Here is a 26,788-nt window from a genome sequence, read left to right on the forward strand (position 1 = left end):
TGTCCGTTTAATGCTGGAGTGGTTTGTGCGCTCCTATGATGTTGATACGTTTTTTGTTCCTTGAACAGTGTGTTTTGCAAGGCGTACAGAAATCGCTGCAGTGCCATCACTTTAAAGAGAGCTGCTCGGCCCAGCAAGGAGAGCGGTAATGATCTCCAGTGCTGTGCGTAACTCTGTAAGTGTGTCATTGGGCCTTATACGTTGTGTGTATAACAGAGGTCTCGGTCAGCTGTGACAAAGATCCCTAGATAATGGAAACCCTCTGTTACCACCGCCGCCCCGCAGTCCAGGGGCAGAATCGGAGTTGGGCCATGCAGAATAAATATTGTGGATTTGAACCAGATTATGGTGTAGCTGGAGTAATTTCCAAAGTTGGTGAAGATCTGTAAGACTTTATTAATGGAGGAACGTGGTAATGCCACATATAATAGTACATCGTCCGCGTATACAGAGATTTTATCTACCCATCCTCAGTTCATCGTAGTCCACGAATTAGGGTGTCTCCCCCGACCCAAGTTGCCAATGGCTCTAGTATCAGAGCAAAGATTAGTGGCAACAGGGTACAGCCTTGCGACTTGTATCCATTCACCACCACCTGTGCTAGAGGCTCCGCATATAGCAGTTTGAGCCATGCCAAATATTTCGAGCCGAATCCCATTCGCTTCAAGACTGCAAATAGATAGGGCCATTCGACGGTATCGAAGGCCATGCAGGTGTTCAGAGATAATACCTCCTCGTCTTCATTATTCCCAAGACTTCATTAAAGTGTCACAGGCTGAGCGCTGTGTTGCACCCCGGCATGAAGCCAAATTGGTCCAGGTGGACTAATTTAGTGATGATGTGGAGTAATCTGGGCGTCTGCAGTTTGGCCAAAATTTTGGACTCAGTGTTAAGTAATGAAATAGGTATTTAACATCACAAAGGCTGGCTCGTTTAACACCAACTGCTCTCTGGCATGCCCACGCTGTGGAACTGACCCAGCCATGTTCATTCACATGACCTGGACGTTCGCCAGACAGCAATCATACTGGCAGCAAGTGACACAGACTCCAGTTGGCCACAAGCGTACAATTTGAGTAGACAGTCCATGCCTCCTAGGGTTCCTCTCCGCACCGAAAAAGGGTGCACGCATTAGACATAGGTTTGCCCTTCTAGGCCTTGTGCTGACTAAGTGCCGCATAGCAATTCACTGGATGCAGACATCCCTCCCCCCCAGGCTCCATAGATGGCTGGCTGATGTGAGGGAATGGGGAGGGGCCAAAGAATGCCGCCTGCGAGCATTGCACACAGACGAGAATGCGGTGTGAGATTTGGAAGAATGGGGATCTATGCTTGGGAGAAGGCACACATCGGAGGGGCACACTGACGCTAGCGAAGGGAGCTCGCCAGGTCTGTTTCCAATATAAAAGGGAAGTGTTTTCGTAAGAGTATTCCCTTCCCTCCAGACCCTGTGTATCCCCATCTGTCTAAGGCCTTGCATGAGTTACCTTACCAGGTGCGTTTCTTGTAAGAGGACTACATCTGGTGTATGGCGCTTTATCAATTAAAGCACTCTCCCCCTCTTCGGTTTGTCTCCCAGTCCATTGACATTCCACAAGAGCAGTCGGAGCAAGGGCTTGGTAGTATTGTTAGCCATTTTTTTCAGTCAGTCAGTGAAGCATACCCACCCTTTTTCCCTATAATGGACTGTATTGTGGATGGAAGCTGAAACAAATCCCCCACTTGTTGTCTAGTCCCACTCGCGCTTGCCACTTGGGGATTCTGTCGCCTCTATGTCCCAAGTGGAATATTAGAGTTGTAGAGTAATAACTGTCCCTTTTCCTCCCTCTTCTTCTTGTTGTAACATTGCTAAACCTATTCCCCCTAACTTGGTAAGCCCACCCGTCTCCATGCATGACAGTTTACAAACTACTTGCCTCCCCAACATTGCAGAGTGCCTGTCACCCCAACCCAACAAAAAATTGGGTGACTGTGACCCCCCCAACCCGCCCCGTGTTTATATGAAGTTCTTATATGGTACAAGCTATTGCCATTGCTTGCCACTGCCGTCATTGAGTAAATATGTTTATCCGTCAGTAATGCGTGTTTGCACTTTGTTAATCTTCAGCCGTCCCTTCGCCTTGATTGGTTTCTTCAGGGCTAGGGTCAGTACTTTCTGTGGCTTCCATGCTCGCCTATCTCATTGCGTTGGAGGCCTGTTACCTCCAAATCTCCGCCACCCATCCAGTCATTCCTACGCTTCCTCAAGGCTGGAAAAAAAACCAGGTCTTACCTTCAGTCTCTTCCCTTAGCTTTGCCGGGAACAGCATGGCATACTTGTATTCTTTTTCTCTTAGGGCTTTCTTAACGTCCATAAAGCTGCGCCTTTGCACTTTCATGGTGAAGTCTGGAAAGAATATGATTGTACTGTTTTTATATTTAACAGGCGAGGTACTTCGGGCAATCTGCATTATGACATCTTTGAACCGGAAGTTGAAGACTCGGGCAAAGATCGGTCTTGGGGAGGCCCCTGGCTTCGGTCTTCCTCCCGGGACCCGATGCACTCTTTCAATGGAAAAATACTTGGAGAGACCTCAAGGTTGTAAGTGCTTTAAGACCAGATCTTCAACAAAACGGTCCAACGCAGGCCCCTTTGGCTGCTCCGGAACTCCAATGATTCCTACATTGTTTTGCCTCGATTTGCTTTCATGGTCATCAAGTTTGGCTTTGAGTGTTCTACTCGTGGCTTGAAGATCACGGATATGTTTTTTTGAGGACGGTTGTATCAGCCTTCAGGTTTATCGTTGGGTCTTCCACCTCTTTGACTCTTGCATCCATTTTACATAGGTCAGCTCTGATCAGGGAGACCTTAGCTGTTACTGATCCATTTGTGTTTCCACAGAAGTGCTCACTTTGTTAACAGCTGCCATGATATCATGTAGGGTGAAGTTTTCCTTTTCTGGCGTTGGTTTGCCAGATACTGAAGCGGGTCCGGAAATCTCAAAGTTGCTTCTTGGCCCTTTTGCCATGTTTATCCAGTTTGGTTTGGTGAGAGCTACGCCTTCCTTTCCCACCAGTCATTTTGCACCTCTTGAGGTAGGTTGTCTGGTCAATGAGGCCGGAGTTAGTAGCTCGTCAGGGTAATCACCACCGCCTTCCTTGGTAAGGTACACGTTTTGTGGTCTGTAGGTTTTTCCCCGCTTGCTGTTCACTTACCACCCCTCCTGGGCACCTTCGCTGAAGCACGGTTTATATTTCAGTTGCCTGGGCCAACGTTTGTTCAGTTCTCTTTTTTTAAAATAAATATTTTTATTTCGTTTTACATAATAAACCAAAACATCAAACGAAGCATGAATACACAATACACAGTACAGGGCATTCCATATTGGCAGTGTAGGGCAGCTACACACACAAACTGGCTGATTGGATGAGTCTGTAACTGGGTTGAAGCAGCCTGGGTGAGAAAGGGAAACCCACTGTACAACATTCAAGGCTCTTTCTCTGGTCTTCCAGACAATGGACTCCTACCCTCTGTGACTCCCTCCACCTCCAGACCGTAGTATTTTATCCAGGGGGCCTATATTTTCCGTAATTTCCTAGGACAGCCCCGGGCCTTATATGTCACGTGTTCCACCACCATGTATAAGTCAAGACTAGACCTCCATTCGTTAAGGTTGGGTATTTGTGGGCCCCCCCAATATTTAGCAATGTCTCGTTTGGCTACTACCAGCCCCAAGTTGGCTAGCACCAGTTTGCGCCTCGGGATGTCTACATCTGTCCGAATTCCCAACAAATGAAACCTTGGCTCCAGTTCTATCTGGACCTCCAGCATACTATTAAGCTCCCCCACAATCTTTCCCCAATATACCTGTATGGCATTGCACTCCCAAAGGGTATGTATGAACGTCCCGTGTTCCATGTGGCAGCGAAGACATTCCGGGCTCTCAGCTCTCCCTATTGAAATAAGTGCGGTGTAGTAATTTGTATTGAATGAGACGCAACCTCAATTTGATTGCTACTTCGAGGATGCATGAGGACGGCCTCCCAATCTATAATATCCAGCCCCCCAGTAGTCCTTTCCCATTTTGCTCAGAGTGGACGTAATGTATCACGCATATTATTAAGTAATGTTCTGTAAGTAAACAAAATAGCCTTAGCCGGGATTTCCTCCTGAAGGAGGCGACCATCTAGCGGGGCATATTCCGGTAGTGCCTCCCCACCATGCCCCTCCGCAACCCACGCATGCTTCAAACGGAGGTATGCATATGTCCGAGTGTCCTGAAGTTGATATCTGGCTTGGAGGATACTGAAAGATGCCAATACACCATGTTCCTATTTTAGAAATCCCTATCAGGTCCCAATGCCTGAAACCACACAGCTTTCCAATCTCTTTTAGCCTAGTCCCTTCTCACAATGGGGTTTCTTTGTTTTTTTTTTTTTATTTCCACAAAGATTCCGGTGACAATACAGATTAGATTCATACCATCAATACAGATTATTAAAAAATAACAATCAAATTCATATATTTAAAACACTTATAGATACAAGAAAAAAAAGAAGCATCTTTAAGGGGCAATTGAATAAACCTCAAACATTTAGGAATAAAAATAGGATGATGAATGCGGCGGGGCTCATCATACCCCCAAATAATCTGTGAGAGCACCCCAAGTTAACAGTCCAATTCGTTTCTTTCTGGCCCCCTTCAGAGCATATAGACTCCATTCTACTTCATAAATATTATAAAGCTTGGCTCTCCAAAATTCAAATTTTGGAGCCTCAGGAAATAACAATTCCGTTGCGATACATAAGCGCGCAACAGTCATACCAAGAAATACAAAATATTTGTGCTCACTTAATATAGGATTATTAGATACATTTTGTCCTACTCCCAATAACATTAATGCTGATGAAATCTTAAATGGACAATGCAGCACCATTGACATAAATACCTCAATACTGGTAAACAAATGCGACAATTTAGTACAATTAAAAAAAATATGCAACATATCAGCATCTGGGTCCCCACATCGAATACATTTCCCATCATATTTATTGCCCCAAGTTGCCATCCGCTTAGGAGTGTAATATGGCCTAAAGACCGTCTTATAAATTTGAGCTTTTAAATTTGCAGCCAGACATATCTCCTTGGACATACACAAAGTATCCTGAATATCCAGTTCAAGCTCTCCTAACTGATTTTGCCAATAGAGGTTATATTTCCTTTTTTTAAGACGAATCCCCTCCACTAATATATTAGGAGAGAAATTGAAATGTTTTTTTAAACAAAAATCTCGAATTTGGAGATATTTGAAAAAAGAAGAATGGGGCAACTGAAATTTATCTAAAAGTTTTGCATGTGTGACAAATATTCCATTTACATCATATAAATCTCCAATTCTACATACGCCTTTTCTTGACCAACTCTTTGCCACATTGTCCCAAAATACAGAAGGGAGTATTTTATCGGCACTAAAAGGAGTATAATATGTGATTCTACCCAAATTTATTAATTTCCTGACACTTCTCCATACTTTAAAGGCAGAGTCCAATACCTTGAAGTGGGTATGCCTATAATAATTGCCCTCAAGTTCCTTTAATAAACATCCTTTTGCCTGTCCTAATAGCAAAAAAAATATTGAAGGTTCATCCGCTTCATCCTCCATAGGCTCACCTGTCAACATACACCTCATTCTTTGTAAGGAGCAAACATAATAATAAAGCAAAAAATCAGGTAAACCACGTCCGCCCCTTTCTTCCGGTAACCACAATGGGGTTTCTTTGGTACATTTGTGATCCCACTTCATTTGTCGCTCGGCTTTCTTCCATGCCTCCAGCATCCTTTGGGTTGCTTGGAGCAATCTACTACACCCCTTACCGCCATAGCTATAATGAAGATAAGTATGGTCTCTAAACTGTAGCCTTTCAAACCTATAAGTCGGATGATCCCCTGGTGCATGGATCCATTCGTTAATGGCGATAAGATAGGCCGCTCTATAATACTGCCTAATGTGTGGCAAAGCCAAACCCCCATTGTACGGATTCCTCTGCAATGTTGGGAGCGCGATGCGCGGATGAGCCCCATCCCATAGGAGTAGGCACAATTCACTGTCAATACTGTTAAACATCGTGTCTGAAACTTAACGTAGGTGTTTTGCAGAACATAGAGCATCCGCGGGAGCGTTACCATTTTGTACATGGCAGCCCTTCCCATAATAGTCAAGGGAAGTCTCCTCCATCTCTTAACGTCCTCTTGAAATTTTAAGAATACCTGCCTAATGTTACGAACTAGGCTAGTCGCTGCATCCATGGTAATATAGAGACCAAGGTAAGTAAATCCCCCCGTTGACCAACGCAGGCAGCCAGGAATGCCCTGTGGCACCACCGCCCCCCCAACAGGTAAAGGGTAGATTTATTCCAGTTAATCCTATACCCTGCATGTCACCCATAGTCTTCAACAAGCCGTAGGATTTGAGGGAGCGTCTCCGTTGTGTTGGTCACATATAGTAAATGTCGTCTGCATATAAAGATATGCGTTCTTCGTCTGTCAGTCTGGAATCGTCTACAAAACCACCCAACCCTGGGAAGGCCCTGATGACACTCGCCAGGGGCTCCAAAATAAGGGTGAACAATAAGGGGGAGAGTGGGCATCCCTGCCTAGTCCCCCGCTGGACCGGCCAGGTCCCGGAAAGAGTTCCATTGACCCTGACCCTGCCTGCCGGCACGTTGTACAGTAGTGCCACCCAGTCCCTAAAACCCGGGCCAAATCCAAATTTCTCTAGAGTGTGTCTCATAAAGGGCCAGTGGATGGTGTCAAACGCTTTTTCAGCGTCCAAAGAAAGTAGATGATGAGCCTCCTCTCGATCTCTAACCACATCCATACAGTTGGCCACATGCCGTAAATTGTAGCGTGTGGCTCTTTTCGGCATGAAGCCAGATTGGTCTTCGTGTACCAGCGAGGTAATAACAGATAAAAGACGTGTCGCCAGACTTGTGGCTAGGATCTTGGTTTCTACATTTAGCAGTGAGATAGGGCGGTAAAACCCACACTCATCCGGGGTTTCCCCGGTTTATGAATCACCACCACTGTTGCTAGTCTGAGATCTGCTGGGAGTATCCCGTCCTCTTTAGAGGTAGTAAACATACTAAGCAAATGCAGGGCCAACAGGGCCCCATTTGCTTTAAAGAATTCCCCCGGGAGACCGTTCGGACCTTGGGTTTTCCCTGTTTTCAGCTGACCGATGGCTTCTGAGACCTCCGCCAGAGTGATATTTTCATCTAACCTGTCCCGCTCATTTTGGCCCAGGCAGGGGAGCTCGACCCCTTCAAGATATTGGGTTATTTGTGCCTCACTTGCATAGGGCTGAGCTGCATAAAGTGTTGAATAGTATCGGGCAAAGACCCCCACGATATCCTGAGGTGCCGTATATAGCTTGCCGTGTTCCCTGATAGATGCGACCCACCTCGACTCTTGTTCCTTCCTGGCCAGCCACGCTAGCAGTTTGCCCGCTCGGTTCCCAATCTCATACAGTCTCTGTTGGACTGCGATTTGGTACGCCCGTGCCTCATTGGTACATTGCCTGGTATTCCCTTTTAGTAATGTCAATTTGATGAAGCGTGTGAACACTTAATATGGGAGTGCCCACATTTTCAAGGTCCATCAGCTTGTGTTCCAGCTCCAAGATCGCTTGAAGCTCCCGCCATTTTTTGTGGGCGATAATGTTTTGTGCTCTGTCGCATATCACAGTCTTGAAAGCTTCCCAAAGGGTGACCGCCGATTGCACCGAGCCTTCATTTTCTTTAAAGTAGAGTTCAGTGTCTACTCTAATTTCTTTAGCCACCGTTTCATCCTTCAGTGCCCACGCGTTCAGTCTCCATGTCATGCCCTGACTTCTCAGTCTCCCATCCACCCGGAGATAAAGTGGCGAGTGGTCCGAGATTCCCCTAGCCAGGTATTCCATCTCCTCAACACGGGCAATCTCACCAGCCGGGGCAAAGAGGTAGTCCAACCTTGAAAACACCCTGTGCTCCCTAGAAAAATAGGAGTATGCATGTTTGGAGGGATGATGGCACCTACAGAGGTCTGTGAGCCCCAAGTCCTCTTGAAACCGAGGCAGTGCGGTAGGTTTGCATGGCCCGGTCGCATTAATGTACGATCCAAGGAGGGATCACTCACGTCATTGAAGTCGCCTCCAATAAGGTGTGTAGCAGGCCCCGATTGTAACAGAATGTCAGACAACTTGTCCAGCGTACGTTGCTGAACACGTGGGGGAGCATAAACACTAATAATGAGCCAGGGAGTGTGATTCCAGATACCCTGGACTACCACGTACGTGCCATCAGGGTCCTCTCAACGCCAAGAGACCCGAAAGGGGGCTGATTTCCGAATGAGGCTTGCCACTCCCCACGAACCTCGGGTAAAACCTGCATGTGCCAGGGTAATGTATTGCCCCCTACCCAGGAAAGAACAGTGTGGCCCCACAAGATGTGTTTCCAGTAGTAGTATGATGTCCGGTTTGAGCCTTTTAAGATAGTTCGAAACTAACCCTCTTGATTTTGTTCCCTAGTCCACTGATTTTCCACGTCAACACCGAGTACCCACCGATAGCCATTGCATAAAAAAGACCGGAACGTCCCACCCCCACCCTAGTCCCCAAGCACCGCCCATACCATGCCAGATCGTCGTAGAGTCAATATTCATGCAGATTGTCCAAACAGAACTACCCTCTCCTCTTCCCACAGAACCAAATCCAAACCATTTAACAGTGTCCATTGCGACCCCCTCCCCACACTCTGCAGGCACCCCCACCACCCCCAATTTCGTCAACTTGACAACAATGGTGCGGGTGAACCACCCAGAGGTCTGTAACCCACCCCCCTTTCCCTACTCACTGAACAATATTACAATACAGAAACAACAACCCACTGTATACTTCCCTTTATCGTGGCAAAGGTTCCAAGTGTCCGCTACGCTTCGGGAGTCTAACAGTGTCCTAAGGTGGGCGTCTGGCCCCAAACCATCATTCTTTCTCGCCATTGTTGAGGATCAACAGCGGTTGAGAGCACTCGCCCAGAGGTTTCAGGCCCGAAGCCTCCATCTGCTGAATACATTCCAAAAGAGGATATCTACTGTCCGCAGTCTGGGCCTCATGGTTCTCGGACTGGTCAGAATCTCCATTACCACTCAATCTCTGAGACGTTCGTGACGCACAATCCAGGGCCGTGTCGTCATCCGTGTCTGATATGTCAGGGTTCTATTCCCTAGGCCTGAAGGTCCTCCCTGGCGTAGCCCTGATGTAGGTTCGGTGTTTTAGCACTCGTTTCCGTCGCTTTTCTTTGGGCTGTTCCCAACTGGAGCTCGGTCGCTCGTCGGCGGATTGGAGAGCAGACGAAGGCGGCCCACGCCGCAGTCGAGGGCGTTCCTCAATCCAGGACCATGCCTCTTCTGGTGTCTGGAAGAACTGCGTGGTGCCCTGAAAGATGACTTTAAGTTTGGCTGGAAACATCAGCATGTATTGAATCCCAAGAGCACGAAGCTTCACTTTTATGGGGTCAAAGGTACGCCGCAGTTTTTGAACATCGTGCGAGTAGTCTGGGAACACCATCGCTTTTGTGTTCTCGTATTTGATCTCTCCCTTCTTCCGTAGTTCTCTGAGTATTAGACCTCTGTCCTGAAAGTTTAAAAAGTGAGCTATCAGTGGCCGGGGGGGTCCCCGGCTGCGGTCGGACACCAGGCATCCTATGTGCTTGTTCTATGGCGAAGCATGATGAAAATTGGGTCACTGGGAGGGCATCTTTGAGAAATGTCAATAGGAAGTGACCCGGATCTGAGGGATCCGCTTTTTCCGGAAACCCTACAAATCTTAGGTTATTCCTATGGCTCTGTTTTCGGCGTCATCGACCCTCCAGGCCACATCTTTTACTGTCGCCATAAGTCCCGCTACCTCTGTACTGGTGGTCTGGGAAGTAGCTTCCAGTTCCGAAACACGCTTTTCCACTTCGGTCACTCGTTCAGAGAGCTTTCTTAGGTCTTTGCGCAGAAAGGAAACTTCCGCCCGCCCCTCCGCCAGCTTGCACTCCAGGCTTTCTCGTGACTCATGGATTGCCTGCAGTATCGCATCCGTATTCGGGAGAGGGGCCGAACCTCCCTCCGCTCCTGCAGGCGCAGAGAGTACCTTGGCGTATAGTCCCAATTTCCCCTGTTTAGATGCCCTGGGCTCCTTGTCTTTTGCCATGGTGACCAAGTTGTGAGCTGGCCGCAGCCGGGTGCCATGCCCCAGCTATGTCCCCACCACTTCTTTCATGGGAATATCACCGCTCCCCACCGAGCCCGCAACACCACCACGTAAAGCACCGTCAAGCCACCAAAAAGGGCTCGCGATCCCACCCTGGTCGCTCTCACCGGTCAGGCAGGCAGCGAAACAGCCCGTCGCTCACTTCTCTGGTGACGCTGTCTCTAGAGTGTAGGCCAGCGGGCCCGGCAAGTCCCCCACCAGTCAGGAACTCACCGTGCACCTACTGCCACAACCGGATCACCACTGCGGGTGCCACGGGAGATCCCTCCCAGATCGTCCACCCATGCGCCCCGTTGCATGAAGCAGTGCAGGAGGTTGTGCAGCCCCCCACAGCTGGAGGCACCCGGCCAGGTGGGCCACAGCCTGTGTCTCTCCGTCTTTATGTTCCAGTCTCCCGAGGGTCACAGCCCACCAGCCCTCGCCCAGCTCGCCAAGGGGGGCACAGGTATCACGACATGCAGTGGCGGCGGGAACACCTACAGGAGCCACTTTACTCCGCAGCCTGTCCACCATCAGTGCGCACCCGTAGCCCAGCCATGTGGCGCCGCCTTGTCCGCCGGCCCAACAGGAGAAAGTCCAGGCACGTCGCACCTCATGCGCACCTGATGCCTGATTCACACAGGGAGCCCACAGTCCATCAAGAGCGGGAGATCCACTCCTCTGCAGAAGCTCCCTCTAGTTTCAACCAGGCAAATGCAGGGGTCAGCTGCAGCAGCTCCGGCCTCAGGACTACCCTCCTTGCCAGCAAGGGAAGCCCTCTTCGTACCTTCAGTGACGGCGCTGCCGCACCTCCAGCTGGGTCACGGGCTCCGCCGTCACGGCTGCAGAACTTCCCCTCTCTTCAGCAAGGAGAGCCCCCTGCACTTCTTCAGTCACAGCACCACCGCGCCTGAAGCAGTGTCCCACATTCCCAGTATCCCATGTTCCGCCAGTGCGGCAGGGGAACCGGGCGGGGTGTGGTGCCAATCCCGCTCACCACAGCCTTCACTTGTCTGAGCACTCCACCGTCCCCCTGGACGAGAGCTCCGCCTCTCCGGCCCAGAGCCTCCGCTACGGTGCACCAGCCGCCATTTTGAGAGACCGCGCGCCAGACGTTGTGCCGAGAAGGTCCCAGTTTGGGACGAAAAATGCTTCGAAACCCCTCAGAAGGCTCACCGCTACTTGCTCACGCCTTCCGATTGCTGTCACAGTAATTATGGTCAAGAAGGAACAGGATAAGTACAGGATATCAGTGGGGCCAGTGGAGCTCACGAGCAACGCAGCTACCCGGCCATGCCGCTGGCCACGCCCCCCACGTTTGTTCAGTTCTGAGTCACTCGTTTATTAAGTGCGTATCTGAAAAGATGAGGTTGTGTTCGGTTGACACCCTGCGCCAATCTTTCGGCTGATGTGTAGTGTGAATTCTGATGGCAGGTGTTATCGTCTACCTCCACATGAAGTTCAGTGAGCTCTGGCTGCGGCACCTAATCTGTGCACTTTTCCCACTGAGGTCTGTCTCCTTGTTTGCCAGGGAGAGCCTCTACCTCACCACTTTAGGATGCCCAGTCCAGACTGACCTCCTCCACGGGAGGCTTATTACTGGCGATCACAAGTGTTCCTCTGCTGTGTGCCAGGGACTCACTACGCTCCCTTTCTTTACATTCTGGCCCTTGTGGGTGTAGCCATTTCCCAAATATTAGGCTTCACTCGGTCCGCCGCACTCTGCAGTAAGTATGTGTTGCGGGGACTCACTGCTGCTCCTTTTACTTTCCCCCAATAATGGAGCTCAATGTCTTTGGCCCGATTCTATACTGGGTCTCGCTGGCTCTCCCTCTAGCGATGTCACCCTGGGCTATTTCTGTGTACCTTCGGCAGGTGCCCGATGGGCCCTCACCTTCTGTTTGTCTGTAGGCGGCTCCGCCAGTCTCCGTTGTGCCTCTAGGCTACTTTCCATGCACCCATGTGTGTAGTTCTGTGCTGGTTCGATCACATAGGCTGCACCGTCACAGTAGGACACCGTCACTGTTGCTTCTCCAGTGGTCAAAGGCCAGAGGTTGAGATGTCCCCTTCTTGGACCTCCTCCGTTGTCTTCTTCACTACTGCATCAGTTGTTGGCCGGATGCCACTTTTCAACCATTCTTGCTGGGACACATGCTCTTTCCCGCTTGTCTGGCAGCCCATTTTAAGCCATTGTCTGCACACTTCCTGACCTGTGCGCTAGGATTTTTTCGCGTTCTCCTCTGCGGGCGCACTTTCCACTTTATATCTCAGGTTCACCTTGCGGCTATGCCACACTCCGCTCTCAGCCCCTTCTCGGCCACCAATTCTCGTAGTTCCTCGGCATCTTAATTGTGTATGCCTAGCCACATCTGAAAACAGATTAGTTTGCCCATGCGGTTTCACTCTTACACCAGAGCAGAAGGTTAGGGCACTTCGCCCTCCACGAGAAGTCTTGAATAAAGAGCCCCAGTCTGATGATAGAAAACAGGATGTTTCCTGTGGACTTATTAATGTGAGATCCTTGATTAAACACAAGTATGAAATAGCTGAGATGATAATCACCCATAAAATGTATGTGCTTTTCAGTACAGAAAAAAAGGCCGATACAGCCTCTGACCCATGCTACGCCCATGGGCTTTCGGTCGTTTAGAAAAGATAGACCATTAAAAAGAGGAGGTGTAGTAGCAATTATTCTGAGAGAGCAGTTTGTAGCCAAGTTCATGCCAGCCTCTACTCCTTTCTTTGAAGCACTTCATTTTTCCATCGGAATAGCCTCCAAGATAACATTTAAAGGTATGCTGCTTTATCATCCTCCCAATGCCAGGAGCACATTTGTGCAGAATCTAGATGGACTCTTGGAACCCGCACTGGCTAGTAATGATTTCCCTATCCTTGGGGATTTAAATATGTATATAGAAGACTTGGAAGATAGAGAGACGGTTATTTTATTAGATGCACTAGGGGCGTTGGGCCTGTCTCAAATTGTCGAAACCCCCACTCATAATGCAGGTCATACGCTTGACAGAATCTTCAGCTCCACAGTAGGACTGTCACTGAAAGAAGTCCTCCCTCTGACCTGGACAGACCATTTTTTAATTAAATTTAATCTTGTAGCTCCGCTAACTCAGTCAGTGAAGTAGACAAAAAACCTCTAATCGACTTATACAGCATGGAGCAAAATAGATTTGGCTTAATTTCAAACTTTTTTAGATGAAACACGTCCTCAATTATCTGTGTGCAGATTCAAATGCAGTTAAATACACTGAATGGCTTAATGAAGCTATAAAAACCTCAGTGCCCATCAGAAAAACTCCAGGGAACCAGGGTACGCCGTCGGCCCCCTCGGATGCTTTACGGAAGGAGAAACAATTGTGCCGTAGAACGGAAAGGCGTTGAAGAGTTAACTACAACACAGCAGAAAAAGAGTTATACAAAACTGTATTAAGCAACTATAAAAATTTACTGAAAAATACTAAAAAGGAGTACTTCACTCAACAAATTGAGAAAGCCAAACACACCTCCAAAGAGCTGTTCAAAATAGTTACCAATCTAGCTTCACTGCCAAAGACTGATGCAATAAAATGGGACCAAAATGTTTGTGATTCTATTGCAGTAGCTTTTAAATCCAAAGTTATGAATAATTATAATGTCTTTTTTACTACGCCTGATCTTGATCCTATAGAACCACCCATACACGATGAATCTCAGAGAAACTTTTTATGTTCATTTGCCCCAATTACTTCTGATGTGGTAGCTAAACACATTATAGAAGATAATGCTCGCCAACCGATCCTTGTCCTCCGGCTGTCCTCATGGTTTAATTCTTTTTATTATCAACAATGCAGGACAAAAGGGTGTATTAAACGGGCCACACAGAGAACACCATATATACATATAGGTGCATTGACATTACTGAAGTCAACAAATAACTGAAACAATCCCGCCCACTACCCCGAGAAAGGGAAGAAAAAGAAAGGGGAAAAAAACACAGCGAGAACCACCACCCACCCACCCTCCCCCGGTCCCTTCTTTCTGTGCGGCTCTGCGCCCAGCAGAGTGTCTTTCCTGAAACTAGGCCAGAGGAATCCGGTGCAGTCAAATGTAAGAGACGTAAATATCTCGGGCAGGACAGTTCCCAGAATTCTTGTGAAAGTAGAGCGAGGAACGGCTGCCAGAGACCGCTAAAGGAGGAGCCTTTCCCGGCCAGAGTAAGAGAGATTTTTTCCATACCCAATACGTACCACAATCGCTGATGCCAACCTGTATGTGCGGGGATACGAGGTGTTCTCCAATGAATCAGTATGTTCTGAGTAGCCGTGCCCAGTGCTATGGCTATCTGCTTCTCTCTCCTAAATTTTAAGGGGTAGGTAAGCGGATTTGGGACCCCCAAGAGGATGTACCCGGGGAGTCTAAGGATTTCGGTGTCAAGGTGTTTGTCAGTATCATCAAGTATTTGTATCCAGTAAGTCTGTAGGTGCTCACAATCCCATAGAAGGTAAACCAGTGTGTCCCTCTTTCCACACCTTCTCCAACAGTCAGAGCTCTGCATCGCGTCAGCTTGGTGGAGTCCCTTTGGGGTGTGGTACCAGTAATAGACTAGCTTGGTGAGTGTTTCCGTGAGGCCTACATGTGTTGCCGTATGCCGTGCTCTGTGACATGCACCCTCCCATTCATCGGGCTAAGACTATGTTCAAGATCCCTCTCCCAGCACGCGCGGCTCACGTGATAAGTGTGGGTATATCCGGATAAGAGCATCTTATATAAATCTGAGATCAGTTTCCTGTCTGAAGTCCGTGTGCTGAGCCACCGTTCATAGGGAGTGAGAAGCCTAGTCGCCTGCGTACAATTGCCAGGATGCATTGCCCAGTGCCGCACCTGTAAGTGGTGCAGGCGTTCAGATTCTTGGAGGCCGTAGTCGGCCCTGAGCTGTGAAAAGGGGATGATGATCTTAGCAAATAAGAGGCCTAAGGCGCGGCAACCGGCCTCTCCCCATAGTAGAAAAGACTGCGCGCCCATCCCTAGGCTAAAGTCGGGATTATCAAAAAGTGATGTAAGTGGAGAAGGGAAGGTCGTTAGGTCATGGCGCGTGTTGGTCCGATCCAAGCTGTGAGAGTTGTGCGCGTCACCTGTGATGTGTATAAGTTGGGGGGCCGGTGGGATTTCAGAAGAAAGGGAATTTTCATAAGGGATGTACCCGCAACTGCACGGTCTTGAAAGAGCCAGTGTTTCTCGGATTCAGCCCGGCTCCATTCAACCAAGTGTCGAAGCTGTGCAGCGGTATAATAGAGCAGGAGATCTGGAACCCCAAGACCTCCTTCGTGAGATGGGAGAAAGCTGACTGACCGTTTCATTCTCGGTTTGCACCCTTGCCAAATAAAGTGAGAGAGTTCCGATTGCACCTTATGTAGCCAACCTGTTGGGGGCGGCAGGGGAAGCGTCTGAAAAAGATACAGGATCTTGGGGAGGATCGTCATTTTAATGGCTGCGACTCGCCCCAGCTACGAGATCTGGTAGTGTTTACACCTCCGCAGCTCTGTGCGGATGTGTGTGTGGAGGCGGGAGTAGTTAGCCATCCTCATGGCCTGCAAGGTTGGGGCCAATTGGATACCCAAATAAGGGATGACATCATCCGACCACCGCAGGGGGTGTTGAGCCTGTAAATGTGTCCGCTCCTGAGGTGACAAAGAGAGATTCAGTGCGGTAGATTTCGTCATATTAACCTTAAACCCAGAAGCGTCCGCGAAGGTGTCCAGTTCCTCCAAGAAAGCCCCCAAGCCCATCCCAGGGTTCGCTAGAGTGACTAGCACGTCGTCCGCATATAGGCTTATAGTGTGGGTGTCCCCTCCGAAGCGAATGCCAGAGATCTGAGGGTGGTCCCTACCTCTGTGCCATGGGTTCAATGTAGAGAGCAAAGAGCAAGGGCGACAAGGGACACCCCTGCCTCGTGCCTCTACTGATAGGGAATGGGGTGGACGTATAACCATTGATCCGTACGGTGGCTGTGGGAGACCGGTAGCAATTAAAAATGTGCGTCCGCATCTTTTCCCCCAGGCTCTCGTTTGCCTCTGTGGAATGAATTCAGCCTGATCAGGGTCCACTAGGCCCAGCATATAGGGGGCAAACCGGCTGGCCAGTACCAGGGTAATAGATTGCTAAATGGCCCATGTGGTCGCTAATGGGCGCGGCCATCTTGTTTTTTACTTGTCCCGTCTGCTTGCGATGCTTATTTCCTGTTCCGGTTCGCGTATTGCGTGCTCCCGCCCGTTCGTGATGAGTATTTCCTGTTCGGGAACGTGTATTACGTGTTTGCGACGCTTTTTGCATGCTCGGAGGGAAATATCGTGCAAACTTGCCTATGCGGTCGCAATGGGAGTGGCCATCTTGTTTTTCACTCTATTGCTATGGTTCTGGGCCTGCTTTTCTATCCTCCCTCTATCTTTGCCATCCTTTGTTTCTGTACACTTTTTTAAAAATCTTTTTATTTATTATCTATCTCTCTATGTTCCTGAATCTATATTTTGAGGTTTTTTTTACTTTTTTGTGACTTTTTCTACAACTTTTTCTATAACTTGCTTTTTTCATTTCTTTTACTTACTTTTCGAATTCCTCCCTTTTCAAGTCTATGTAAGTTCAAAAGGTTTATTTTCAACTAACAAGCTCTGTACGTTGTTCTATAATGCAGTATACGAGTTAGCACCGACAGCAAAATGCATAAGATTAAAACAATAAACATTGTTACAACTACAAGTCCATGAAAGACAAAAGATCTCTGAGCGAATTCTGGGGGACCCCTCACCTTAGAACCTAGAAGTACTGGTTACATCATAAGCTCTGCAAAGCTCTGGTTCGTAGAAGGGAATCTTCCGCCTGTTATGAGAAAAATGGTGCGTGTTAGACAGTATAATGCAAGCATTTCTCAGTCATGCCAAAAAGTGTAGCATGTTATGGCTAAGCAATACGGACTGACCAGAACTCCATAACAAAGTGGCTTGTTTTTCGACCTCTTGTACGCAGCGCTCAGACAGTAGCAGTATGAGCTCATGTGGGCTCAAAGGCGTCTTACACAACAAGCTGCGAGGTAACGTGCGCAAAAGACACAAACCTAAAATGGTTGCATGGCTCAGGCTAACTTAGCAAAGAGCAGACTAGAATGACCCTAGGGAGCATATAACACTACTAGTGTCTACTCTACTCTAGTACCCGATTTTTACTAGTGATTTATGTTGTATATGTATGTATTAACTTTTTTTTTCAATCTTGCTAGTGAAAAATAATAAATAGGGGGAGGTGTATATGGCATCTAAAAAAATGTGTAATGTTTTTTCTAGGCGTTCTACCGACCACCAGTGCCGGGGCCAGTGGCGATGGCGACGCGACCATTTCAGAGGGAGCATGAGATGTGGCACCTGCAGGAGCTACAGGGGGTGAGCCAGCAGCAGTGGTGGGCGGTGGTAAATTATATTCCTTACTTATTGACATTACACTCACTGTAAGGTTATACACTCACTGTACTGTTGAGACTTAGTAAGTATGAAGTTGTAGTGAACAACGGTTGAAGAAGACACCCTTTACTTAGCATTAGCAATAGCATTAGCGGCGGTAGTTGAGTAACCAATGGCCTCTTCTATCTGACTTCAACTCAGCTGTGAAAGTTTTATGGAGAAGACTAAAAGTCAGATCAGATGACCTTGATGGATGTGTTGAACGAAAAGGGAAAGAAGGGTTGAAGGAGGAAGGACGAGCGAGATGTAATATGACTGGCAGAGAAGGATACGTGGGAAGCATGCATAGGTGGCTGATAGGAATCAGATGCATGGGTGGTTGAAGGATGGGTGGAAGGTGAAAGAAAAGATGCCTGCCTGGGTGGGTGAAACTGTATGGGTGGATAGCAAGAATCGTCAGTGGTGTTTGGGTCAAACTCAAAACCAAGCCAAGGCAAGCAAGGAAGAACGCATGGGTGGTGGTTTTAAAAAAAAACAATAAAGGTTTGTTGTTAGTGAAACAAACTAAGGTTTGTTGAGAGATTAAGAAGAATGATAGACGTTTACTTTGAATGGATGGATGCCTGGATGGTATTCATCATAGATAGCATAGGTGGAGACTGTCACTGGATGAAGAGTCTTAGTTTGAAGAGAATGTAAAAGAAACCGCTCCAGAGTAGCAAAGCCGAGGAGAATATAAGTTGTATTTTCAGAATACTCCCTTGACTCACAGTAGTTTGCAAGCACAGCATATATATATATTTTGTGTATGTATGTAGTTATCAAGCGCCTTCCCTCGACTCCGCGGACCACTCCCTACCTATGTTAATTTATTTTCGACTGCGTCAGCCAGCCTGCCATGGGTGGCTTATCGGCTGGTTACTCCATCAATTAAAACAAAGTACCTCATGTCGCCCCATATATAAGCAATGATCATTGGATCAGATATCATCTGCCTTTTTGTAGTAGTCAGGGCAGGGTGAAAGTGAAATTGAGCAGTTGCCCTTGATGTAACAGAGAGAGTATGGCCAGTGCCACCCGTAATAGAAAAATACGAGCTTCCCCACCTGCAGACAGTAGTAAATAAAACTAACGTGAGTCTGCGTCATAACTCGAGTATGTTTGTCTTGGGCGCAAGCTGACTGAGCTGGCATGCCGGCTACAACAAGGTTATGTAATTTTGCTAAACTAGGGAGAAGAAGAAGACTGGTGTACGCGAGTCCATAGTGCTAGCTAGTATAATGCCTGAAACTCCCACAAATGTTAGAGGCCGAGGAAGTGGGAGGACAGATACATACCACAAATGTTATGTACTGTGCTTGCTAGTGCTACTGTGCCACTATGTGTTGAATTAATTTTGTGTTACTGTTTTGTTAAGAGTATTGGTAATAGTCTTTGCCATGGCCCGGCGCCAAAAGCTGGAGGCTATCTGCAACGAATACCAGCGGCTGGTGGTTTGGGCGGAGGAGGAGGTGGCGGCAGCAGCTGCAACCTCCTCCAATGCCCCGGGCCCCGGCCAGGCCCCTCCAGAGGTACGGTGCCGCGGTCAGGCAGCCGCCCGCCGCCGCACTTCAACATACAGCACTGCTGGCCCCCCCTGTGGATGCAACTGCAGGGCATATGCACGCCGCATGCTCCGCCGAAATGTGCGACTAGAGGAGCAGGTAGAGGAGCTGAAGAAGAGGGTCAAGGTCCTGGAGAGGGAAAACCGGAGAGACCACCGCTAACGTAAAGACACTGTTGGATTGCCCCTTTTTAATCCTTTTTTTGGTGGGTGGGAATTGGGTGTTGGGCTTTATCATGGACATTTTGGACATTGGTTACCGTTGGACTTTATCATTTTGGACATTGGTTGGGGTTAGGGAGAGGGGTGGGTCGGGTGTGGTGTTTTTTTTTACATAGTTTATTTTTGTTAGGGCATTAAATTATATTTATACTTAAACATAGCATACGTTGTTAATGTTTTGTGGGGGGGTTACTCTTTTACGTCACATGGTTTCCTTCCTTGCTGCTGCAGGGCCGCAGCCAGTGTTTGATTTAAATAATCTGCCCATTTTGTAACACACAAATAGATAGATAGATGCGGTACCCCTCACTGTGTGACTTGACCTACTAGTACTGTCAGTCTCTCCTCCTAGTCCATTATTATACCTCCCCCAAATTTCTTTTTTAACCTGTGATTGATGTTTAAGTTTGGCACAGCGATGGCTGCATGACGATGATGGTTTCAGGATTTCCCAAGAGAATGAAGATACCATGGTTGTGGTGGTAGTAGTAGACAGTGGCAGTAGCATTTGCAAAAAAAGAAAATGAGACAGTAAGTCGCCTGTGAGAGACTCTGGGAGGAGTAGTAGAACGAAGTAAATAAAACATAATGGTGGCGGGGATAGCCTATTACAACAAGTTACAAACTGTAGTTGTGTTGAGTCACTCGACACAAGCGTAACTTTTAGTGCTGTGGAGGGGGATGTTGATGAATCCAATCGATGCTGGAAATTAATTATGATGGATTAGGTTCCTTTGGAAAAAAAATTGGCTAACAATTTAACTATACTGAGCATGGGTGGGCAAGCAGAAGAAGATCCTTGCCCTGCCTTGAAATTGAATTAGTGTTGCTTTTGCCACATCCGCCCCAGCAAGTGTGTAATCAATTATTGGTGTACATTTAATTTAGTCAATAAATCACACAGCCCGGGGGAAGAAGGTTAGGGTTTGATGAATGGTTGGGAAGGGGGGTTTGGAGAAAGGTTTGACAAAGAAAAACACTACGCATGGACAAACAACAAAACACAATCTTGGCAGACGACCATATCCATAAATCTGTTAAGGGAGAAAAAAGAAATGAATGCATGATGGTGATATTGATAACTTGATGGTTAATGATAAGTAGTACTTACTAACTACTACTAGACAATTACACAGTACAGGGCAGCAGGATATTATGCAATGTGCCTTGCCTATCTGCCCTCAAAGAGACCCAAATTACATACAGTTTCTGTTCTGTTAGCAAAGAAAATTAAAAAATAGCTGTAGGGATGAATTACAAGCAGAGAGCAAACATAATAACAACACACAGTCGTAATGATTGAAGATAAAAAATGAATCAAATTATTTAAAAGATGATGAATGTTGACACTGTTACTGTATGTTTTTATGCTGGTCAAATTGGGGAGTTGCATCTCGGCATTCCTCTTGGTCCTCCCTTCCATGGACGCTCCGTCCATCAATCTTGGGTGACGCCACTGCCTGCCTGGCGGATATGGATTGGTAAGTGTGAGTTGTTTTTACCAGTATAGCACAGGGTAAGGTCCGGCCTGTAATTGTAGATGGAAAAACAAAAGGGATATTGAAAAATCAAGGAGAAAATAAATGCATAAATTACGGTGGAGTGCAACAAGAACACTTTCAGTGGCGGCATGGATAGGATACATCATGTCTACTCTGTTTCCAGCATTAACCTACAACAACTACAACAGGACAGAGCAGGCCCACGGCACCCGTGACCCATCCTCCATTTAGCATAAATTTTTTGACAGAGGCAGACAAAGCACGTATACAGCAACATACAAATTAAGTGACTAAATCAATCCACTGCTGTTAGTCATACCACTACACCCGACTCAACTCCACCACTACACAGACATGTAGGTCTGGTGTGGTTGTTGTTGACTTGTTTACCTTTTATGCCACTCATGAAACGCCCTGACTTATTCCATCAATCATCTCTGATCCTACTGAGTGACTGCGAAGATATATGTCACTGTGGTCATCATCATGGTGTTGTCCAACTCAGTGTGCAGTGTACAGAGTGAGTCCACATTCCATATTCAAAATGCAATGGATCGGCCTGCAGTAGAAGTACAATTTTGTTATTAAAAAACAAGAAGGGAAACACTGACTTGAGTTACTTTTAGTGTGTAGATTAAATAATAGTACACAATGAATTCACTTCATGCACAACAAACAACAACAATACAAATCACTCAGTCAGCATCCAATGCATGCCATCATTCATTACCTGTTCCTTTTCATCTTAAGTTAAGGGGCAGTCTCTCTCGGCTCGGGAAGGAGGATAGCTATAGTAGTCATCATGTTCCACTTAGTTATTTGAGAGGGACTCAACGAGGCAACATTTTCATTTTTCTTCTATTCTACATCTATTCTACATCCAATCATCACCTGTCTTGAGGGAAATGGATTTAGGGCGAGTCAGGAGGATGGAGGAGCAGGACTCGGAAAAGTGGACTTCAGTGAAATGCAGAAAGCTGCAACTGCAATATGGCAATAAAAAGACTAGAAGACGGTGGAGATGGATTTGTTGTGATTTGAAGTTTCTAACCAGAAAGACAGACACACACAAATAAAAGTAAATACGGGAGGAAGAAAGTAATACGTTCAAGCCTAGTTGTCAGGGAAGTATAGCTCGTCCTCAAACTCTGGGGGTTCAACCAGAAGTAGGTAATTATCATCTAACACACTACTTCCGTCACCTAAGTTGCTGTCCTCACCTTCCTGCATTGATTCATGTATTGTGTAATTCGGTGGTTTAAAGTGCGGATTCATTTTGATCATGGTTAGCCTCTCCACATTTTTGGGCGAGAGACTGGTCCTTTTCACTGTTACAATGGCACCAGCAGCACTGAAAACAAGTTCAGATGAGACACTTGCGACAGGGCAAGCCAGATAGTTTATCGCCAGCCTGCTCAGCACTGGCCATTGGTTCCTTTTCCCATACCAATACCGCACTGGGTTTTGATCAATGTAGACCTCTGTTGGGTCATCCAGATGGGCCTGGACCATCCGCTCAATGTTCAATGTTTGGTCTCTTTTGTCTTTGCATCAGCACTGGACCTAGCAAGCCCTTGCTGTAAATACCAATCCTGTGCAGATTTTACTGGGGCGGATAATCCGGTTCTTGCTGTTGTTGTCGATAGTGTTGGTGACCGCTCTGAGCCAAACGCACTGCCCTCAGGCTCTGAAGTGGAACTTGACGCCGGATTCCCTGCTGCAGTACTTGTTGTGGGTTTGAGTAGAGGGTCTTTAATTGCCAGCCGTTCATTTTCAAAGTGACTGGTTACTTCAGCTATCCAACCTTTGTACCGGGCAACATACACTTCTGAAAAAGCAATTAATGTCTTACTGTTCAGTGCCGATTTGTACAGTGGATCCAGAATTGTAGCACAAATGTAATGATGTTCTGACACAATCTTAGTTTGCACCCTTGTATTTTCAGCTAAGCGATGGGATAAGATCTCCACCAACTCATATGCTTCTTTTTTTCCCTCCACACCTATGTACGCTTCAGACACCTCCTTCAGCTGTTGCTGTAGCATATGCAACAATGGGATAGCTTGGCCCATAGTACAGTCCTTCTTGCTGACTTCACGTGTGAAGACCTCGAAAGGAAGAAGCATCTCTGTCAGGCATTTAAATAGGCACCACTGGTCCATCTGAAGGGTCATGCCTTTCACAGTAGCATCCCCTCTTTGCATGACGTATTCATTGATTGGTCTGTACTGCTCAAACAGACGGTCAAGCATGTAATAAGTTGAGTTCCAACGTGTTGCCACCTCCTGGATCAGTGCTTTGCATTCTATATTCACGTTGAATGATCCTCAGCTGCTTCCGGTCTTTAAAAGAATGGCTGAAATGTGTGCATATTCTTCGGCAGGTGGTCAGTAAGTTGTTGATTATGACTTATTTTTTTCAGAAAGTCTTGAACAATAATGTTAATGCAGTGCGCCAAACACGGACCCTGAAATAGGCACCATCCTCCATGGCCTTAAGTACATTACTGCCATTTTCTGTGGCAACAAGACCAATGTTAAGCCCTCTTGGGCGCAGCCATTCAAAGACCTTGCTGTTATACTCTTCCAAAATGTTTGCAGCAGTATGAGATTTCTCCATGGCGAACATGGCTACAGTTGCATTTTTCCGAGTAGCATTAAAAATTTCAGCAGTGTCAACAAGACCTGCTTCATATATCTTTTCTCTAACCCCCACAAAAGAGATCCAGTGTGCAGTGATGCACATGTAATCAGTGGCTTGGCAACTGGTCCACATGTCTGTTGTCAGGTGGATATTGTGAACAGCACTCTGCTGCAAAGCTTGTCCAAGCAATTCCAGCACATCGTGATGTAGTGCTGGAACAGCAACTCTGGCGAAATAGGACCGGCTGGGAACCTTCCATTTAGGGCAGATGGCTGACACAAATTCAAGGAAACCCACCCCTTCCACAATAGAAAAAGGGAGAAGGTCCAGCTCTAACATTTTAGCCAGCTTCGCATTGTACAAACATGCCATTGGGTGGTTATGTTCGTACTGCCCCTCCGACCTCAGCATGCTGTCAATGGTAGACTGGAATATTTTCCTTTGTGGTGCAGCTGTCTTCTTGTACCCAGTTAGGCTCAACAATGCACATTTATTCATTGCAGTACTCTGTTGCTTGGTGTCTCAGCATGAATCTCACTATGGTGCTACTGAGATGTTGCTGAGGATGTGGGCGGTACTACTACACTGCTGGGGACAGGGCTAGAATTGTCTCCCTCTTGTTCACCTTCCACTGCGATCATATCTTCTACTTCTTCATACCCACCAACAGCAATGGGTGCAGTTTTACTTTTTTGTAAGCGAAGTAGGTGAGCCTCCCACTGGATGATGAGGTGCTTTTTGAGATGACTTGTTTGGCATCCGGTACCATAGTTTGTACCAAGCTTACCCCACCTAACAGTGTGTCGACAAATTGATCATACAGCAATGTTCTCCTCCGTACTGCTAACCGAAAAGAAGTCCCAAACTGGGGAGGTGTACTTTCTGGTTCTGCTGGAGGTGCCACTTTCAATGCCAGATGAACTGGAAGGTGGGCATGGAATTTGACTCTGTGCACTTACAGTACCACTACCTACTGAGGTGGTGGTTGAGCTTGATGTAGGTCCCTGCCGGGCCTTAGCAAATGCAAATATGGAAGCTGGAGCTGGTGTTACCTGTCTTGGTGGTATCCGTGCTACATCCCTCGCAGCGATTTTGGATAGGGTAATAATGTTGGTCTCCATCTCCTCTGGGCCAGGAGTGATGTTCATGATGACTGGCTCTTCATCATCATCGTCCCCCTCTCCTACATCTACCTCCATAACTCTAAGGCTTTCTAGAACCTTCCTTTTCACTAGCCTTGTCTTGTGGTGTGTATCACTCTCAGACTCAGTTGGTGGATTCCAAGTGGCATCTAGATCATCAGAAGCAGGGCTTGAAGAAGAAGTTGATGGACTAACCCTCCTTTTCCTTGCTGGGGATCTGGAGGACAATGGATCTTCTGAAAGAGTGGCTTGCTCCTCTTCGTCTGCAGGAAGCTCGATTTCCTGAACTGCCTCTACTTCATGAAGAACAACTACTATTGTGTGCTGTTGTTGCGGCTCTTGTGGCGGTTTGTGTTGCCCACTTATCTGCTGAGTTTCCACCTGCGTTGATTGGGTACTACTTTGTGATAATGACATTTCAACATCACTGCTCATTAGTAGACTGGCTACCTCTGCGACACTCATGGGCTTGGGCCTAGGTTGGTGGTGTGGGCCCGCTGATGCGGAGGTGCTGCTCCCAGCTTGGGCCCCGGACACCGCTGCTGCAGGAGTAATGTTTTGTTTCCCAAAAAACATTGTGGGTGGCACACCAGTTTTGGTAAGTGCCACTTCCTTCTTCTGTTCCTTCTTCTCACTGGCAACTTTCTTAGTACTGGAGAACCTGGTAACTTTCTTTGGGGCCATCTTCTTCAGATGTCAGCAGGACGATGTTGCACAAGTTGCAGAGATGTCTGTGGCCACATGCCACGTGACGTTGTGCGCAGCAGGACTGCTGTCTGGCAGTATAACAGGCGATGATGACACCTCCTCCTCTGTCTTTTTGTGCACCTAAAAGCTAAGAAGCCAGGAGAAGAACATCAGTGAAATGTTGCATTTGTTGTTGTGGTTCTATCACTACTAGTACAAACAATTATAATATATAACTTAGTGTGTGGTGGTCACACTTGTTAGTGTTATAATATTAAATGTTATTAACTCTGTTTTAAGTAAAAAAAAAACATAACAGAGTAGCCATTTGTGAGACTTTGACAACAAGGGCTTTCATGGTATACTGTGTACACTCAGGAAGGATAGGAAAGAAGAAGAACAAAAACAAAAATAGAAATGTAATGGAAGTGGAACCTGTTTGTTTGGCATTAAATTATTTGCTCATCACGTCATTGAGGGAGCTGCAGCTGGCAAAGAGGATAGATGGAAGCAGTAAGCCAAGAGGAATATAGGAAAGACATGCAGGCATACATGGCAAAAGCAGCACACTGCTAAAGTACCACCACAAAATGGCCACCAGCCACATGGACACTCTCACAGTCACTAGCAACAAGCAGGAGGCCTGGAAAACAATGAACTGAAACAGGCCTATAATAGCCAGGCTAAGGAGGCATGCTAAACAAGACAGCTTTAATGCAATAAAATGCAAAAATGACACACCAAACACACCACACACAACAAAGGCATTTATTTAACACACACCAAAAAAGTGAAATACCCCAAAAAAATAAATTTTGCAATTCAATCCAAAGCCATCCATGCCCTAAATGATGTTTAAATTCAACAGAACACACAGAAACAGTTGTTTCATGCACCCATGACTACCTCTGAGCCTATTGGATGAAAGGCCTGTTGGCAGACTAGGCCACAAGCTTGCAGGCCTATGGCAAAAGCACACTGCCTGGCTTCAAAATGGCCACCAGCCACATAGCCAGGCCCACAACAACAACAAGAAAGCGAAGACAGACAATGCAGGCCTATGGCAAAAGCACACTGCCAGGCTTCAAAATGGCCGCCAGCCACATGGCCAGGCCCACAACAACAAGAAAGCCTAGGCCAAAAAGGAACAATGGAAACACATGCAGGCCTAGGCCCTATATGGCAAAACCAGCACACTTATAACTACCACCACAAAATGGCCACCAGCCACATGGACACTCACAATCAACAAGCAGGAGGCATGAAAAACAATGAACTGAAACTGGCCTGTAATAGC

Source organism: Triturus cristatus, chromosome 1_1, assembly GCF_964204655.1.
Source record: "Triturus cristatus chromosome 1_1, aTriCri1.1, whole genome shotgun sequence".
NCBI lineage: Eukaryota > Metazoa > Chordata > Amphibia > Caudata > Salamandridae > Triturus > Triturus cristatus.